The sequence below is a fragment of the Pleurodeles waltl genome, chromosome 2_2 (assembly GCF_031143425.1).
Source record: "Pleurodeles waltl isolate 20211129_DDA chromosome 2_2, aPleWal1.hap1.20221129, whole genome shotgun sequence".
In the NCBI taxonomy this organism is placed as follows: domain Eukaryota; kingdom Metazoa; phylum Chordata; class Amphibia; order Caudata; family Salamandridae; genus Pleurodeles; species Pleurodeles waltl.
The window spans coordinates 969327195-969340101 of NC_090439.1; the positions used below are offsets into that span (position 1 = coordinate 969327195).

Below are 12907 nucleotides of genomic sequence, written 5' to 3' on the forward strand. Positions count from 1 at the left end.
CTGCAGCACTGATTGTGCCACTTACTACAGTAGCCTTTCACACATGTCTCAGGCCTGCCACTGGAAAGCCTATGTGTGCAGTTTTAAACTGCCATTTCGACCTGACAAGTGTACCCACTTGCCAGGCTCAAACCTTCTTTTTTATTACATGTAAGTCACCCCCAGGAAGGCTCTAGCTAGCCCAAAGGGCAGGGTGTAGAGTATTTAAAAAGCTGAACGTGTACTTTTAAGTTTAGTATGTCCAGATAGTAAAACACTCCGAAATTCATTTTTCACTATTGCAAGGGCTATCTCTCCCATCGGCTAACATGGGGTTACCTTAAAACATCTTTTAAGAGTAATTTCAAATTGGGAAAAGATACAAATGTGGAGATTGGAGTTTCCGGATTCATAATTTAAAAACACATCTTTTGGTAAAATTGGTTTTTAAATTGCAGGTCTGAAAATGCCACTTTTAGAAAGTTGGCACTTTCTAAATTTAACCATTTTGTGTCTTCGCCTGCCTCTGAATACACATCTGGGTTTAGGTGACAGCTACACTTGTGCATTCTCTCTAGACAGCCACAACACAGGAGGGGCTGGGTGTGACAGGAGATGCATTTGCATACTGATGGTCTTCCTGAGGAGTGAGAGGGAGAAGTAGTTCACACTTGTACATGAAAGGGTTGTGCCCTGCCCTCATGCAAAGGGCTGATTTATCCTCTACGGGTAGTCTGAATTGAAAGGGATCCTTGCCCACTTCAGAGAGTTCCTTTGAAATCACCCCAACATCAAAGGCTTTTTGGGTATAAGTACTGGACTTCTGACACCATATGCTCACAACATTTCTGGACTGAGGACATTCTGCCAGGAAGAAGGACTGCTGTGCTGCCAGGCGGGACGGCCACTTGTTGTTTGCTTTGCCTGCTGTTTCTTGCCTGGGAGTCAAGCGACTGACCTACTTCTCTACATCCTGCAACCTAGGGTTTCTCAAAGTGCCTGACTGAGCTTGCCTCCTGTTTCTGAAGCATCAGGGGCAACAAAGACCTGCATCTTGCTACCAGCACCTAAGCTCCTCTGCTGTGAGTCCTGCTCTGCCAAGCAGTGCCAAATCCAGTCCTGGGCCCTTGGAGGTGAGTGTGGTGCTGCAACTTAAGAAACTGATGCATCGACCCCGGCTCAGCAATCAGAACTGGCACATCTCGCTGCAGAAATTACACCTCACCACTGCCTTCAGGGAAGTCGTGGACTATGCACGCCGACTGTGCGATGCAACAACCCATACTTACAACGCAGCCCCGACTTGGCTGATGCAGCATCAACACATCAGAGCCAGTACACATCGTTTCTGGACATGGATGCATCAATGACATTGCCTGATCAGGAAAAACACATTGCCGGCAATAACGACTCATCCCCTCCTTTGGATCAATGCATCGTCCCTGAACAATCAACACAACCAATGTACTACCAACGGGTCTACGTGACTCCTGTAGCTAGCCCACGCTACATCGCGGTTGGACTGAACTTTTGAATTTTCCCCGATACAGAGCGACCAAATAGCCCTGTATTTTAATTTAATATTTACAAATTCATAACTTGACTCGTGTATGTTGGATTTGTGTCATTTTGGTCCCGGTTGACAAATATTGGCTATTTTTCCAAACATTTATGGAGTTCTTTTGTGGTGTTTTCACTGTGTTACTGTGTGTGTGTGCACAAATACTTTACATAATGCCTCTTTAGTTTAGCCTGACTGCTCTGTGCCAAGCTACCAGAGGGTGAGCACAGGTAAACTTTTAGTGTGCATCGTCTTTAACCTGACTACGATTGTGGTCCCTACTTGGACAGGGTGCAAAACCATTGACAACTAGAGACCTAATTTCTAACCAGCCGCGGCCCATCCTTTAGAGCGGAGGGGCCATGCCCCCGCACCTTTTGCCCCTCATGAAGAGTGCCTGTCAAGCTGAGCAAAGGTCAGCCTGACAGACACTCTTCATGTTCCGATCAGGCCAAACTGGGGACCCTGCCTGAACTGACCAACTGGCAGCAAGGAGGAGCTCCGTCCAGGGAGGAGCTCAGCACAGTGCAGAAGGAGTACCCTACTCTCATGGGCCTTTGGCAACAGGATGAGGCCCAAACAGCTGGTGATGCCTCTGGAAAGCATCTGATTTATAGGGGAGAATGGTCTCCTGTATAGTAAGCCTAAGGTTCCTGAGTCTGGGGCCGCCTGTGTGCTGGTGGTACCCCAGCGCTTCAGAGCCTTCCTGCTGTGTCTGGCTCATGTTGTGCTATTGGCAGGTCATTTGGGGCAGGACAAAACATTTGACAGACTTATCACCCATTTTTATTGGCCTCAAAAAAGGAAGTCTTCAGATGCGTTCTGCGGGTCCTGTCTCACTTGCCAGGAGAGTGTCAAGACAGGGGGGAAATGCCCCTACTACTCGTTCCGGTCATAAGCACTCCTTTTGAGCAGGTGAGCATTGACACTGTGGGGCCTCTGGATCCCAAGACAGCCGTGAAAAAAAGGTTTGTCCTCATCTTTGTGGACCATGCCATCCAGTATTATGAGGCTATACATCTGATGATAGTGACTGCACCCACCAGGGCCAGGGTACTCATGGGGATATTTACGTGAGTGGGTTTCCCCAAGGAGGTGGTTTCTGACCGCAGTACCAACTTCATGTGCTTGTAAATGAAGGCCATGTGGAAGGCCGGTGAGGTAACTTACAAGTTCTCAATGCCCTACCACCCCCAAACCAATGAGTTGGTTGAGAGATTCAACCATACCTAGAAAGGCATGATAAAAGTCCTCCTACAATGTCTGCTATTTGCCTACAGGGAGGTACCACACAAGGGGGTTGGCATCAGTCCTTTTGAACTTCTGTATGGGCACCCTGTGAGAGGACCTCTCAGTTTGGCGAAGGAGTGCTGGGAGCAAGCTCCCGGGAAGCCACCCCAGGATGTATTTAGCTACATGCTGGCCTTCTGCAACCAGACAGCCCACTTTTGGAAACTCTCCCAGGAGAATTTGGAAGCTAGCAAGGAGGGCATGAAACGGTGCGACCAGAGTTCCACTGCAACAGTGATATCACCTACCTGGTGGACTTGCAAACTCCTAGAAACCTTCTAAGGGTCCTGCATGTTAACCACCTCAAGCAACACTTTGAGAGGTCTGGGTTGACTGTGCTCTTGGTCACTGATGAACTTCCAAAGAGCAGGATGGGTCATTAGAGGATACGAGCCTCTCCCCTACTCTTACCCTAGATCAGCAGAGAGACTGTCACCAGTTGTTGGGGCAGTTTGCATCTCTGTTCTCACTCACCCCAAGGGTCACCCACTGGTGCACCCATAACATAGGCACTGGGGATAGTCTGGCAGTTGACCACAAAACTTACAGGTTGTCTGACAGAGAGAAGGCTAGCATCAAGGTATAGGTTGCCAAGGTGCTGGCGTTTGGCGTTATTGAGCCCTCAAACAGTCCTTGATCTTGTCCAGTGGTTCTGGTCCACAAGACTGACCTACGGTTCTGTGGAGACTAAAGTGGGATCAATGCGGTCACTAAGACTGACGCACCCCCCATCCCCAGAGCTGATGACCTCATTGATTGGCTTGGAGCTGCCAAGTTCCTCAGCACATTTGATTTAACGTCTGGGTGTTGGCAGATTGCCTTGGCTGAAGGGACACTAGAGTGGTCAGCATTCTCAATGCTGGAAGGGCACTACCAGTTCTGTGTCATGCCTTTTGGGTTGAACAACTCCCCTTCCACCTTCCAGAGGTCCAACCAGGTCCTGGCTGGGTTGCAGAACTTCAGTGCCACCTACCTTGACGACACTGCAGTCTTCAGCTCCATTTGGGAGGATCATTTTACCACCTCCAGGAAATGTTGAGGTCCCGCAGGGTGCAGGCCTCACTATCAAGGGCAGTCTAAATGCCACATAGGGCAGGGATCGGTGCTCTACCTGGGACTCCAAGTAGTGGGTGCCAAGGTGTAACCCTGGCAACCCAAGATTGACATCATGCTAGCTTGGAAAGCACCCCAAGTCCCAGACATAATTGAGAGCCTTTTTGGACATCACTGGCTATTACAGTAGATTTGTCAAGGGATATGGCACCATAATTACCTCCTTGAGAGAGCTGACTTCTAAGAAGCAGTAACATCAGGTGATCTGGACAAAGGAGTACCAGACCACTTTTGACACCGTGAAGAATGCCACGTGCACAGCACTTGTGCGCAAGACCCCGGCTTCTCTCAAAAAATTGTGGTGCAAACTGATGCCTCAGAGCATTGCGTGGGGCTGTGCTTTCACACCTAATCAAAGAAGGCCTGGATCAACCTGTAACCTTCATAAGTAGAATGTTATTTCCCAGGGGATAGAGGTGGAGCTCAAAATAAAGGGAAGCTTTTGTTGAAGTCTGGGCGCAAAAGAAGCTAAGACCCTACCTGTTTGGGGCTAGCTTCCAGGTTCAGACGGACCATAGGCTGCTCAGATGGTTGATGCAGATGAGGGGTGAGAATCCTAAACTGTTGAGGTGGTCCATCTCCTTACAGGGAATTGACTTTATGGTGGAACACTATCCTAAAACAGAACACACCAACGCTGATGGTTTTTCCACCTTAGTGAAAAGAACTCCCAAGGGGTTGAGTAGCTCTCCCCACTTTCTGCCGGAGGGGACATGTGTTAAACCTGGCACCTTTTGGTGTGGTTTCCCCTGACTTTTTGCTTTCTGACCTCCTATTTTAACTGTGTGCTCAACATTGTTTTTGCTGACTTTAAGACTCTGTGCACTTTTTCACTGCTGACCAGTGCTAATTCAAACAAGCATTTGCAATGCAACCGGTCTTGCGTTTGCTTAAGTTAGAGCAATTAGTATTGTAAACTCCTAACCGGACTTTTCTTGCCACGTAAATTGAAACTGAAAATAAAACAATTTCACATAACTAACTGGACTTTTCTTGCCATATAAACTGAAAAGTAAAAGTTTCATATAAGCAAGCTGACGGCCGCCATCAGTGCAAAGCAGTCACACAAAGGGAAATAAAATGTCACTCGTAGTGAAACCTACCGGCAAAAGTGCAATTATCCATGTAACTAGCAAAAGTGCAATTATCTACATAACCGGCAAAAGCGCAATTAATAATGTAACAGGGTTGATGTCATGCAAAACGCTCGACTTCTGCCCAGCGAGATCGCGCTGTGAAAAAAGAGAAAAAGTAGTCCAGAAACCAGATGGAAAACGTGGAGCCTCGTATGTTTTCAGTACTTGGTCGCTGCGCTCGAGGAGGGCTAAGCACCTGAAAAGGCACGACTTATGCATGCCTTTTACTAATGAAAGCAAGCAGATTTTAAAGGCAAGCTCACGAACCAATGGAAAAACTGACGTGACATGGGCATGGTTTGAAGCCCAAAGAGATTACAACACGGGACGGAGTGCTTTGCGCTCGCCCGTAAAAATCACTTATTTACTTAGGCTATGCCCAAATGTGTTACTCCGAGTGTACAAGCTAGGTGCATATAGTGTGTTGGTACGTCAAGCACCAGAACACCCTTGGATAATCACCCACTCAAAAAAACGAATTAATAAAAAAATCTATCTGAATTCTTAAAGAACAAACTTGCAAAGAATTCCGGGAGTACTCCTGGACGTGGCCAGAGTTTTGTTTTTCAAGGAGTGCTCCTAGTTCTAAAACGCGACTCGCCTGTATCTTAAATCAGTTGGAACAGCTGCATGAGTAAATCATACAAAAATGTGAATTTGTGGATTTACAGTTTGTGTTTCTTCAGAGGGAAAATAATATTCACTATGAAGTAACTGCTTTCCTTAAACTGTCATGAAATATGGGGTGTTCCCTTCCCTTTTACATCTTGGAAAGCCATGTGGTCCTAATTTTCAAAGGGAGAGATTTCCATTTGTTTCCAATGTGTAATACAACCAGTGTAGGAAATGAGGGGGACTCACATTGATCTTGGATAAGATAGCTAATATTGAATCTGATCAAGGATCCAGGCCAGCCCCAGTGACATATGCTGAATCTGACCTTTTGAAATTTGCTGTCACTAGACACATTCAGCAGCAACCACATCTTGTCTACTTTTGAGGTTGCATTATCAACCCGCCAGAGGTGAGGAAGTCTCTTATTTCAGCTCCAACTGAGCCCCCATGTCAAACCAGAGGTGTGGCTATGGAAAAGGACATCCTTCCCCTATGCTCACTCTAAACCACTTCTTGGCAGCTCCCTCTCTCACTGGGACTGGTGCCTAGCAGACAATATAGGGGGCGCAGGCCCTAGTTTGAGCTACCCATGCTTTTGACAGGAGGCCTACTTGAAGTTAATTAAGGGGCTGCCACAGACAATGTTGTCAAGGGAAGGAAAACCCTCTTCACCCTCAAGGCCCTCTGTCCCTGTCCTGGAAGCAGTTTACAGTTCACCACAGGAGGGAAACCGGCTGCCAGGTGACAGAATGCACAGACGGTCCATAGAAGCCTTAGCCAGACTAACAGGTCCATTTCTTCAAGTACCAGTAGTAAAATAATTATTACAACTCCAACTTTACCAATGAATTGAGCTTGTAATAAATAGTTTAAAACACCCAAGAATTAACTTTATAGCTGGTTCCTAGGTGGAAGTACATTATTTAATTTTAATGTTATCTCCCAGTACTTTCCTCTGGAACAGTCAACCCTGCTACAGTGAAGATAGCTTTCAGGAGTATTTCACTGTAAGGACATGTTTAAAATTAAACTTTACTTGGTCTACTTTTAAATACCATGAACCCTGCCTTTATGGGCAGTAATGCCTACTTGGAGGTGACTTATTCATATTTAAAAGGAAGGGTTATGCCTGTCAAAGTGGCTATTTTTGACAGGCTGAATTTGCAGCTTAAACCTGCAGAGTGGTTCTACACCAGGCCGGCCTGCAGCCAGGTTCTGCATTGTCACTGCGGTGGGTGGCACAATGAGTGCTGGTGTCAACTGGTGATATTTACCTTCCAGGCCCTGGTTACTCTCTGGGTACCAAATAGGAGGGTCTTGTAGATAGGCTAAATATGTCAATCAGGAGTATGCCAGTTTTAACAAAGGAAGAAGACAAAAATATATCACTGGTTAGCAGGCGTAAGGTACACAGAGTTCTACACCAAGGACAGGATTCCGTGAAAATGCAAAATAAAAAACAAACAAAAAACTGGGTGACCATGTAGAATGGGCAAATTTCCATCATAGACCAAAGTAAATTTAGGATAAAAAGTAAAGTGAAATAGAACTGTCAATTCTTATTTAAGCTTTCTTTTGGTATTATTTAGGGAGATGAGTTCGTCTAGCTTGAGGTGTCCCTGTTTTTTGTGTGCCTGTTTCTGACAGTTTAAGGTATAATTCAACAGTTTTGGCACGATGTGGGATTGAATGAGCTACTAATGAGTAATTTATTCCGAGATTTTCCAAACAGGAGAACCCAAATATGCCTTGCTCAGGGCCCCAAAAATACTTAACTTGACACTATGCACACCATAATCCTCTGCACCCTGCTGTTGCTTCTCAGTAACATCAGATGGGACACGCGCTCTGTTTTATGTGCACATTATGGGCTGCAGACGTCTGAAATCGGTGTATAATAAAAGCTCATCGGAAGCTCTAAAAGTATGATATTGGCTATCGTGTTTAGTGGTTGTTTGCAGCATAGAAACTTTTCAACAGTGAAGCTTCAAATTAAACTTCAATAACACGACATCTGAGTGCCTCGTGACATGGCATCCGCGCGGCGACCTGAGGGCCAGGAATCCAGACAGCGGAAAGGATCGGCCATCATCGCTCTGCCCTGCCTCGGGAGATGTGTGGGCAAAGACAAATGTTTAGTCTTGCCTGTGAGGCCGCATGCCGGGGGCTCTGTGCGCAAATATTCCAGGTATGCGGGTCCAACGTCTTCCCATTGATCTCCGCAGCAACATGTCTGGAGTGCAAGGTATTCCGCGTATATGTCAGGGGGGCTGTAGCAACAGGATCAATGGACGGGCAGCGCGCGCTATCTCCTCATCTTTCCAGGGTCACCTGAGAGCGGAGGGTGGCGTTTCCCGAGGGTGCCTCGCTGCGGTGAGTCATCGCAGGTTGTCATCGGTATGTGCGTATTTACAAAAAGAGGGGGTGGGGTGAAGACGTACACTTTCCAGAAGTGAAAGAGCGCGCCTCGCGCCTCATACTTGCACGCGCCCCGGGCAGGCGCTGAATGACGGTTGCCTTTCTTCAGTTAACGGACGCCTTGAGCCGGGTTCGGTGCCCGGAGCCTCCACTATTTCTTTGCACTCAGCACAACCCTTGCACCGAAACGAGTTCCAGACTCAAACTCGCACAGAGCACTTTCTCGCCCGAGTAAGGATTTAAATTAATGACCAAGATCATATTACTGGCAACAACAAACCTGACGTTATAATTATTATAACAAAACAATAACAGCACCACTAATAATAACAACAATATGAATAACAATACCAATACTATAGCATAGCAAGTACTACTGCCTTAGATTCGCGACTTGGCGGCGCTGTGCGTCACAGGAGGGGCTAATGCTCAGCTCAGTGAAACGCACCTCGTCGACCTCTGGAGGATGAAAGGCAGACTGTCCTGCTGGGGGTTGCAGCTGTGACCTGCAGGTTGCTCATACATATTAACAGCATCTAGGTCCCTTGTCACTCTCTTTTGAAGCCTCACCTTTGTGCCCATTGGCTACTAAATACTTGGCAACAACGCATTCATGCGTTTCTGCTCTCTGTGCATTATGGTCCTAATCTCAGGAGTAAGTTCCAACAGTATTTGCTTGCGCATGGTCTAACTGGCAATATCTCAGCTGCCATGGGTACTTTTTACCACTCTCTTATTATATTTTACCTACCTACACAGATATATATATATATGTGTGTTACACTTAATGGAATGAGCCCTTTCCCAGTACTAGTGATGTCCCCACTGGCAAAATGCCAGGTCCATCTCTTTGCCAGCGGTACATGCAGTGCCCAGCTTGTGTTGTTCCATCACTGTGCTCACTTCACATACAAGATTGTTCTATTCAATAATCATTCATTCAAATTGCTAAATCAGCCATGTAATGGGCTGTGAGGTTTTCAGTACTGCCCCTCATTCTAGGTGCGGTAATTTTCATCTGAATGTTAAATACAGCTGTAACATTTCCCTAAAATCACTTACGCTTTTGGAATCTCAGAGTTCCATCTATGGGCTCTCTTGATATCCCTTGAAATTTTAAAATAAGTCAGCATCTGTGTTGATAAATTTCAGTACAAAAGCTGTAGTCTGCTTCGAATACGAGATGCTGGGAATAAGAGGATTTGGTCTCCTGATACTGAACAGGCACCGGTTCGCTGACTGTGACTGGCTGAGGACGCATCCATGTTGACAAACTGCTCCTACCCAGGTGCTAACTTTATGAAATAAAAGCAGACAGGTTTGAAAACAGACGAAAGCGCACTTATGAAGAAGAAGGGAGACTTGTAAACAGAAACGGAACCGAGTGAGTTTCATCTCACACTACATCTGTGCCTCCCCCTCAACTCTCCTCTATCTCACCCATCTTACCTCTGAGCTCACACCCCTCGCTCTGTAGAGTCATTCGCCTCCCTGTTCCCACTTGTTTCACCCCTTTTCTCTGTCTCACTCCCTTTCTTTTTTAATCTTGAATTTCACTTTTGGCTCATCAGAAGATGCAGGAAAGGTCCTGTGGGCAGATATTTCGTGTAAAAAGGCACTCCAGCACTGGTAACGGCATCTCTGCGTCCATTCACCCCTGACAGCACCTCTACACCGAGATAGTAAGATGAGACGTCTGAGCAGCACCGCCTGCAGGCCTGCTGAAGCCTGATAACACCGAACTGACAAACTGATAGAAACACATGGCACCTCTGGTGGATAAAGTGACATAAAAACGCAAGAAAAAAATGTCTCTGTGATGGAAAACGAGACCAGGACTTATGCTACAGATAGCGCTTTTGTAGCAGTACGTATAACTCACAAATACAATGCATAACCTGAAGAAATCATGTGGAGTTGCGCAGTGAAAACTCCTTTTCTTGCTAGCGACAGTGCAACATTACAATACTCAGGGCCGGTTTTAACGCTGGTGGCGCTCAGTGCGACAATTCTTTTTTGTGCCCCGCACCCCCATGACCTCTTCTTCAAATTCCCTTACTACCAGCTGGAAAAAGTGCCCCTCACCTCTCCATAGCCCCTCTCTCACACACATTACATTGGTTTTAAAGGGCTGATAAAGGCTCGCTTTACTAATCTACTCAGTTAACCACATAAAATACAGCTCTGTGGTTTGCAGCAGACACATCAACCCTCTACGCTACATGGAGTCAAAACTGCCACTAGACAAAACTCAGATCTCTATCTCTCTAGCAGGAACAATAATCACAAGAGTTATCTTGACGTTGTTATTGCTGCCTGAAAGCTAGACTCTCAAGGAACTCTGCATCAGGTGCATTTAAATCTTAAATTATTGCTAAACACAGTGCCCTTCCACCTGAGGTCACTGCTCCCACCCCGTCCAGTTTGAGAATACTGGTGGCACTATGGTCTGCATACAGAACTGGTAGCGTCTCACCCCAGTCGACCTGTGTAGATTTGGGAGCACAGACGGCTATTTGAAGTTGAAGATGAACTGCTGGAAGTATCAGAATCCCTATCGTGGGGGCACATGTCTTGGCATAGCTTGGCACTTCACCATCTGGGTGTCCAGGTCACTGGAACACGGTCTGGGGTAACTGGACAATATGGTCTATGTCAGTATTTTCCTTTGGTGCAGCTGCACCTCAGCTCTTGTGCGGGTGATGCACTTGAGACTGCTTGTCAGGACCCCTTGTTAAGGGTTGTAGTCTGGAATATCAAGTGGAGATTATTGATTTATCAGAATATCATAGCCAAAATATCGTGGAGGTAAGTACATAAACATAAGTATAGATTTACTATTCTTAATTCCACATCTTTGTACCTTGAAGATATATGCTTCGTCCAGATACACATTTTGGAAGTTAAGTAAAGTAAACCTATATTTACATAAACTGAATTTCTCAAAATGTTCGTCCTCGATATTTTGGCTACATTATTTTGCCAAATCAAATCCTCTTCTTTCGCCATTTTAAGTATGCTTTGCCTCCAACTGAACACCTTCAGACTGCACCCATCGTGATGGTCTTCTGAGACCAATATCACCTTACTAGTGAAGGTTTTTTTTGTGACACATCTGATTTTGGTGATCTTTTCAACATTACATTGCCATTATTTTACCTGTTCTTTGTCCCATCATTTGTTTTCATCCTCTTCCTGTGTGCACCACAAGCCGTCCTCTTCTCCCTACTTCACACCCTCCTCCTGGCTCTACTTCTGTAGGAACACTCCAACTAATTCAAGTGTCTCTTTAGTTTTCTTGGCACACTCCCTTATACTCTCCCCCACCTCTTCCTCTCCACCTTCTTGTCCAGTCACGCTTTGAGTTGCACTACTTTTGGTTATGTAGCGCCTCTGTTTGTATTCTTCTACCACCCACCTCACTCCAACACAAGTGTTTCCTTACCTTGTCTTCCTCTTTTGCTTTTCTGTCAAATTTCTTTGAAAATTATTTTCTGTATCTCCACACTTGTCTTCAGCTTTTTTTTTAGGGTCGAGCCTGCTTTGCATGTGCTTGCGCATGCATATCGCAGCGAGACGCTTTAGTTATTAGAAAAGGGCTCGGAGCCCTGTCGACGTCATGTCAATGTGTTTCATTGGTTCGTGGGCTTGCCTAGTAAAATCTGCTTGCTTTCATTAGTGGAAGGCATGTACACGTCATGCCTTTTCCGGTGGTTAGCCCTCCTCGAGCGCAGCGACCAAGTACAGAAAACATGCGAGGCTCGCTGTTTTTTGTCAGATCGTGGACTACTTTTTCTCTATTTTCCTAGCGCGATTTCGCTCAGCAGAAGTCGAGCGCTTTACACAGTTAATTTCACTTTTTCGGGTTACCTACATAAAAGCACTTTTGCCGATAGATGAAAAGTTGGGTTAGGAGTTTACAACGCGATCAGCTCTAACATGAGCAAACGCGAGACCCGTTGCATTGCAAATGCTTGTTTAATTTACCTTCTTTGATTTTATCAATTCCATGAATTTTCAAGTCTTTTTAATTTTTTTCCACTCAGATTCAATAAGGGTTTTTGAACAGCTTTTTATGAAGATTTTTTTTCTATTTCGTCAAAAATTAAAGATTGTCAATTTAACATTTCACTGAGCTGGATTTTCATCAATATAGTTTTATCGACTACGACTATCCTAGTTGCAATTACCAGAGTGCTCGCTGGTGAAGTGTAACACACCAAGATAAACTGGCTTACATAGGTCTGACAATGAACCGTGGCAGAAAGATTGCTGCAGGTACTGTTCTGCACTGCTGTTGACAATAGCGAACTCAATGAGAAATACTAAAGAGGGATAGGTAATGCGTCGTATTGCAGCTATATATGCAGATGCCTCAGTTTTCAATCAAGAATCTTAATGGCAAAGACGACCACCATATCCACTCTTCCGCACAAGGCTAAACTGGTGCATTTCACTGTGGTGTACTGACTTGTGACAATGACCATTTGGCTATGAAGTCCAGGCTTTCCTTCTACAATGTCCATCATGTTCCTGTTCTACGCTAGCAGTAAACTGCGGATAGTTCGAAACGGGGCAGTCACACCACTTAATGGTCACTCTATAAAACACCATCATTTTCTCCTGCTTTTCTACTTCAGTCCTAGCTTCCTGTTCATCCATCTTTTTCAGTGGCCTGAGAAGGCTATCTTGCCTTCTGCTAGACTGCTCAAATCTGAGCAACCCATTTCACAAATATACTCCTCCCTCGACGGTGGTGTTGCTTATGTAACAGTTTCCTCTTATGCTTGCGTCA

The 12907-nt window shown here is 45.6% G+C and overlaps 1 protein-coding gene and 1 long non-coding RNA gene across 2 annotated transcripts in view; one reads left to right on the forward strand and one right to left on the reverse strand.

Moving 5' to 3' along the window:
- SAMD12 (sterile alpha motif domain containing 12) overlaps window positions 1-12907 on the reverse strand; it is a 1150632-nt gene that overhangs the window by 55744 nt on the left and 1081981 nt on the right. The gene's annotated exons all lie outside the window — the stretch shown is intronic.
- The window catches only part of LOC138274394 (uncharacterized), an 86711-nt gene continuing 81580 nt past the window's right edge, over window positions 7777-12907 (forward strand). Inside the window, exon 1 of the long non-coding RNA XR_011200379.1 lies at window positions 7777-7882. This is a non-coding gene — a long non-coding RNA (uncharacterized lncRNA). The remainder of the gene's footprint in view (window positions 7883-12907) is intronic.